At 39.6% G+C, this 6,000-nt stretch overlaps 1 protein-coding gene across 5 annotated transcripts in view; it reads right to left on the reverse strand.

Moving 5' to 3' along the window:
• Positions 1-5,777, reverse strand: part of sema4d.L (semaphorin 4D L homeolog) — a 91,796-nt gene extending 86,019 nt beyond the window's left edge. For all 5 annotated transcript variants that reach the window (XM_041564717.1, XM_041564729.1, XM_041564723.1 and 2 more), the window contains exon 1: positions 5,629-5,777. The gene's annotated coding sequence lies outside the window, so the exon portion shown is untranslated. The remainder of the gene's footprint in view (positions 1-5,628) is intronic.
• Positions 5,778-6,000: the final 223 nt, after the last annotated feature.

Consider the following 6,000-nt stretch of genomic DNA (forward strand, 5'->3'; position numbering starts at 1 on the left):
CAAGAGTCCTCTGCACTCAACCCACCACCAATATATTTAGGACAGAGACATTTTGTGCATACTGCTACTAAAAAATGCCTTACCCTTTAAACAAAAAACAGGGATTGTTTGTCCATATATTGCAATATATTTAAGCTGGCCAACTACGTCAAAGTCATCCCATATCTATCTATATATATATATATACACACACACACACACAGTCAAGCACAGTACAGCCATCCTGTTCACTATTTGTGCATCTGACACATGTTCCTCTGCTCAGTTAGCCGGACTGAAAGAAATGCTCATGTGCAAAAGCCTCTAGTGACCTGCTATATTATATCAAAACACTATATTCAGCTGGTATGAAATCATATGACTGTCAGATGTCTGCTTTAGATGGCAGTTTTTTCACATCACTGTAGGGGATTTCCGAATAAAAAGAAAAAGCTCTTAAGTTTTTCCAATAGTAAATAGTAAATGTGAAATAAAAACATAAAAAAAATTTATATTTTAAAATTTAGATAATTTCACTATAAAATATAGCAAAAGTGCAAGCATTTGGTTGCTCATCCCCAGTAATCAATCATGCATTACGGTGATATCATCTGTTAAATTGGGTTACTGCTTTGAGGAAATCTTGCCCACTGGTAGTAAATGTAGCACAATAAGACCATTTTTATCACCCCCTTAGTGACAGGGGTCATGTCCCACCATTCACACTTCACCACATAACAGCGTTACCTATTCCTATATTAATAAGTCAACTAGTGAGTGATTTATAGAGCTTACAATTAGGGATGCACCAAATCCACTATTTTGGATTTGGTCGATCCCCCGAATCCTTTGCTAAAATTCGTCCGAATACCGACCCAAATCCTAATTTGCATATGCAAATTAGGGGTGGGAAGGGGAAAACATTTTTTACTTCCTTGTTTAGTGCCAAAACTCACACACTTTCCCTTCCCTAATTTGCGTATGCAAATTAGGATTCAGATTCGGTGCATCCCTACTTACAATCTAAGGACCCAAACATACACACTGGTCATTTTTTCAGAAACCAATTTAAGGGGTAGTTCCCCTTTAAATTAAATTTTGGTATGATATAGACACTGGTATTCTGAGAATTTGCAATTGGTCTTCATTTTTTATTTTACGTGTTAGTTCTAAAAAAAAAAAAAAACTATTTAGCACTTTATTCAGCATTTCTCCAGTTTGAGATTTTAGCAGATATCTGCTTACTAGAAAAAAGTTTACCCTATCAACCAGGCAGTGATGTGAATTAAAGACCTGAAGATGAATAAAAGAGGGCCTGAATAGAAAGCTATTGTAATAAAAAAGTAACAATAACAATAAAACTGTAGCCTCACAGACAGTTGGGCTCAGTGACCGCCATTTGAAAGCTGGAAAGAATGTAGACATATAATTCAAAAACCTATATAAAAAAAAAACAATTAAAAAACTGCTAAGAATAAGTCAATATATAACATATTAAAGCTCACTTAAATAGGTGGTTCACCTTCAAGTTGAGCTTTAGTATGTTATAGAATGGCTAATTCTAAGCAATTTTAAATTGGCCTTTATTTTTTTTTATAGTATTGCATTAGTTGCCTTCTTTTGCTGACTCTTTCCATCTATCAAATGGGGGTCACTGACCCCATCCAAAAACAAATTGCTACTTTTTATTACTCGTCTTTCTTGTCAGACTTTTATTCTTACTTCAGTCTTATTCATATCAATGCATGGTTGCTAGGGTAATTTGGAGCCTAGCAACCAGATGTCTGAAATTTCAAACTGGAGAGCTGCTGAATAAAAAGCTAAATAACTCAAAAACTACAAATAAAAAATGAAAATCAAATGCTAATTGTCTCAGAGTATCAATGTCTACATCATACTATAAGTTAATTTAATGGTGAACAACTCCTTTAAAAGGTAAACCACACCTTTAACCTGCCTGTATGTTTTTTGGAAGTACCTGTAGGAAACCCACACAAGCATGTTATCCAGAATGCTTGGGACCTAGGATTTTCAGTATAACGGATATTTCTGTAATTTGGATCTTCATATCTTACGCCTACTAGAAAATCATGTAAACATCAAATAAACTTAATAGGCTGGTTTTGCTTCTAATAATGAAATCATAATAATGGAAATCATTTTTAAAAATCTGGATTATTTGAATGAAATGGAGTCTATGGGAACTTTTTACGGGTTTCCGATTAACGGATCCCATACCTGTACTGCCCTAGATGGAATCAAACCTAGGACCAGGTTTTATACAACACCTAAGGAAGGAACAAGCATTCCTGTCTGATCAAAGAAAAAGCTTTCTCAAACAGTTCTGACGTGTTTACCATGGCTGGTCACCAAGAGGCAAAATTAATCTGCACAGGAAAACAGGGGACAGCTTTAGGGTGGTTGTTTGTTTTTTTTAAAGATTGTTCTGGAATACATTAAATATTAGTAAAAACGCCACACCCAGTAATATACATTTCATTTTATTCATCTGCATTCCCTCTCTGCACAGTGATGCATATTATAAACGACAAGTGACTCAGCCATGTTCAGAGTATCGTGTGTTTCAGCACTTCAAGCTGACAAGTCAGGAAAAGAAAAATAGCCCACAGGGAATAAGCCAGCCATAAAATCTATTTTTACAACGTAAATTACACGTATCATTATCATCATTATTATTGTTATTATTGTTATTAACATGTATTTATAAAGCACCAAAATATTCCAAAGCATTGCATCACATACCAAACATACAAATCACATACAAAAAAAAAAAAATATGGGAATTAAAAAAAAGTCTTACTATCTACAAGAAGTACATTTTTCCAGTTTCTGGGCTATTTTTATAAACTGCTATACACAATGCCTAACCCTGGAAAATGATTGGGCAAGAGAGTAAATCCTGAAGATGTTATCTTGCTTAATTAATAAATAACCTTTGAGATTACAGCTGGCAGGATAGTTTGTGTACACCTTTCTTTTGTTAACAAATAGTTGCCTCAAGATTACAGATTACCATAATTAACTAATCATAGTCACCCACAATGGGAACTCCCTACTGGTGCAGCGGACCGCAATCTTTTTTGGCCCGGGGACCGGTGTAGAGAGAAATGTTTTTGCAAGGACAGGGGGAGGGGGTCGGCGTCCAACTTGGACCACCGCGTTTATTGTCCGCTAGGCTTAGCGGCCCAGTTCAAGACTGTCCGCAGCCCTGTGGTTGGGGGCCCCTGGTTTAGAGCTTACAATGACCATTTTTTAAAGAACTTTTGTTTGCCCCCCCTAGGAGTGTAGACGTGGTGGTGCCAGTTTTAGAACAGCTGCGGAACAATCTGGTCAGAACCATTGTGGATCAAGCAGGTGCCTAGTTTGACCCTGTGTGGGTTTTTATGAATTCCACCACACAAAAACTGATCACATTCTATCCTATTTAGACAGTAAATCCTGAACACACATGTAACGATGTGTGTTGCCTCTCACCTGTGTTCAGTGGATCACTAAGGTGTAAGGGGCAAATGCATGAGAAAAGCCACTGCACAGAATCACATGAAGAAACCACGTGTGCAGTGTTTAACCGAACCAAATCTGAATCCTGCAAAAAGGGGCTAGGATTTGGTGTATCCCTACTAAAAATCAGGTCACATGATCCCAGTGCCTAAACTTTCTTCACTTTCACATAAAGCCCTGTGATGTGGATGCTCAGGAAACAAATAGGAAAACCAACACGCAGACAAAACAAAGACAGCTTGGACAGAACACCTTTGCTGATTGAGTATACTGGCACTCCCACAATTGATTTTATATATTAAGTTGCTTGTTCTACCACAGTATATACATTTTTTTGCTGCTGGAGGCACTGTAGCATTTACTTCTGTATAAACAGCTGCCGAGTACATTGAGAGAGGCACATGATTATGCTGTTCTGTGTATGCTAGCCAAAGACAATAAATATTACACAAACAGCATAGGCGGAAAAAGACACCTGAATAGGGTATATTTTCTCTTTTAACAAAAACTTTATGAAAGCCACAATGCTGCAGTTGTAAATGCAATAATCCGTACACATTATCTATTAGTCATAAGTGTAAAGCAACTGGACTTGCGATCTAATAGTAATCTTGGAAATATGTTTTAGGGTAAGGCCACACTGGGCGTTTTGGGGAGATTTAATCGCCTGGCGACTAATCGCCTGGTCTTTTCAGCGACCAATCTCCCCAAACGCCTTCCCTCACTCTGCGCTGGCTAAAATGAAAAAATCGCCAGCGCTTATCATACGCGGTGATTCGTTTTCCGAAGTCGCCTGAAGTTTCCTCGTGAGGCAACTTCGGAAAACGAATTGCCGTGTGTGATTAGCGACGGCTACTTTTCATTTTAGCTAGCGCAGAGTGAGGGAAGGCGTTTGGGGAGATCGGTTGCCGCAAAGACGAGGCGATTAGTCGGCAGGCAACTAAATCTCCCCAAAACGCCCAGTGTGGCCTTACCCCTGATGTGAGCGGCACTTGGACGAGGGGTAAAATGTTTACAGTATTATGCAGAAAGTCCAGTTGATTTACACTTATTACTAGCCCTCCTGTAGTCATGCAAATCTTCTATATAGCACAGATAAGGGAAACTTTCAGCCATTTGACAAAAAATGCCCAATATATGGTTGCCACCCGTCAGGTTTTGAACGGTTTTGGATCTGCTTGGTTTTTGTAAGGCCTGTTTGGGTTGCAACCTTATGTAACGCGGACAATAATCTGGCCAATACTGTGCATGAAAAGCATTTAAATACTAAGATACTCGCCCTTCCTATTATACAAAAAAAGCAAATCAATCAAAAATAAGATTTTTTTTTTTCTAAATTAGCATTGCTGTATTTCAGAGCTTTCTGGATAACAGATTTCCGTATAAAAGATCTCATACATGTAATTAAAGGATTGGACTTAATCATCAAGCAGAATATAGATATGTGTGCCACCTGTGTTTTGAACTGGGCATCAAAACTTTAAAACATTGCAAAAACAGGATAGAAATCCAGCCCGTTGCATCTAAGTGATGTAATAACCTTGCCGTGGTGTCATAACTCCACCAACTCATCATTGTGCCCACCTCTGATGTCATCATGCCTGTTACTACATCACTGCCCCACCCCCGTATTCGGTTTCAGCCATCAGCAAAGGTGGCAACCCTAGCCCAATAGCTGCTGGATATAAAGTGCAGGAGAGAGCAGTAAATAGTGATGCACTGGCTGGGAGGAGGAGACAGAAGTCTGGGAAACAATACAAAGCTTTAGGGGAGGGTGGGGGAAAGAAATAGTGCATGGGAATATAAAGGCAAATGGGCAAGTGAGTGGTGGATGAGCGAGGTCCCACTGGTTCATTTAAACAAGGGGGAGTGGGCGCTGAAAGGAACCAGACAAGTGCACGATTATATAGTGAAACACTAGTGCAAACCCACACCTAACTAACATTCTTCAGTGTAAGAAGAGCGCTAGCAGAAAGAATAATCGATAGCACAATTGGCAGCAGCCCGGCAGTATGATGTGTGGTTATGCAGCAAGTTGTAGTTCCATAAGAAACCAGGGTAGCCATACCCCACACTGCGTCCTTAGCTCCCTACACACGAACTGGGAGAACACGGCTCGCTCCTTACCTGTCCAGCAGCTTCCCAGCCCCGGCTTAGTGAGGCGAATGTTTGCTGTTACTGCAGCCCTCCCGCCGGTGCTCCACTCGCTAATGATCACAGAGCCGCACTGGCTGCTACTGAGACTGCAAAACTGGGGGAGGGGACGTAACTGGAGCTGGAGAGAAGGAGGAGGAAAATAGGAAAAACTGGATCGCCTGTGAAAGTGTTATGTCGCCTACCTGCCCTCCTCACTGCCACTGCTGCTTCGCCTCTCCAATTCCGTTTTCTCCATGTGTTTACACAGAGCATTAGTAGGGCCACGTTTTTTATTTTTTTTATCAGAATTATATTTTATTTATTAAAACGGGGATAAAAAGGCAATTGGACTTGGAGAAATGT

This window comes from Xenopus laevis, chromosome 1L (genome assembly GCF_017654675.1).
Source record: "Xenopus laevis strain J_2021 chromosome 1L, Xenopus_laevis_v10.1, whole genome shotgun sequence".
NCBI classification, from domain to species: Eukaryota; Metazoa; Chordata; class Amphibia; order Anura; family Pipidae; genus Xenopus; species Xenopus laevis.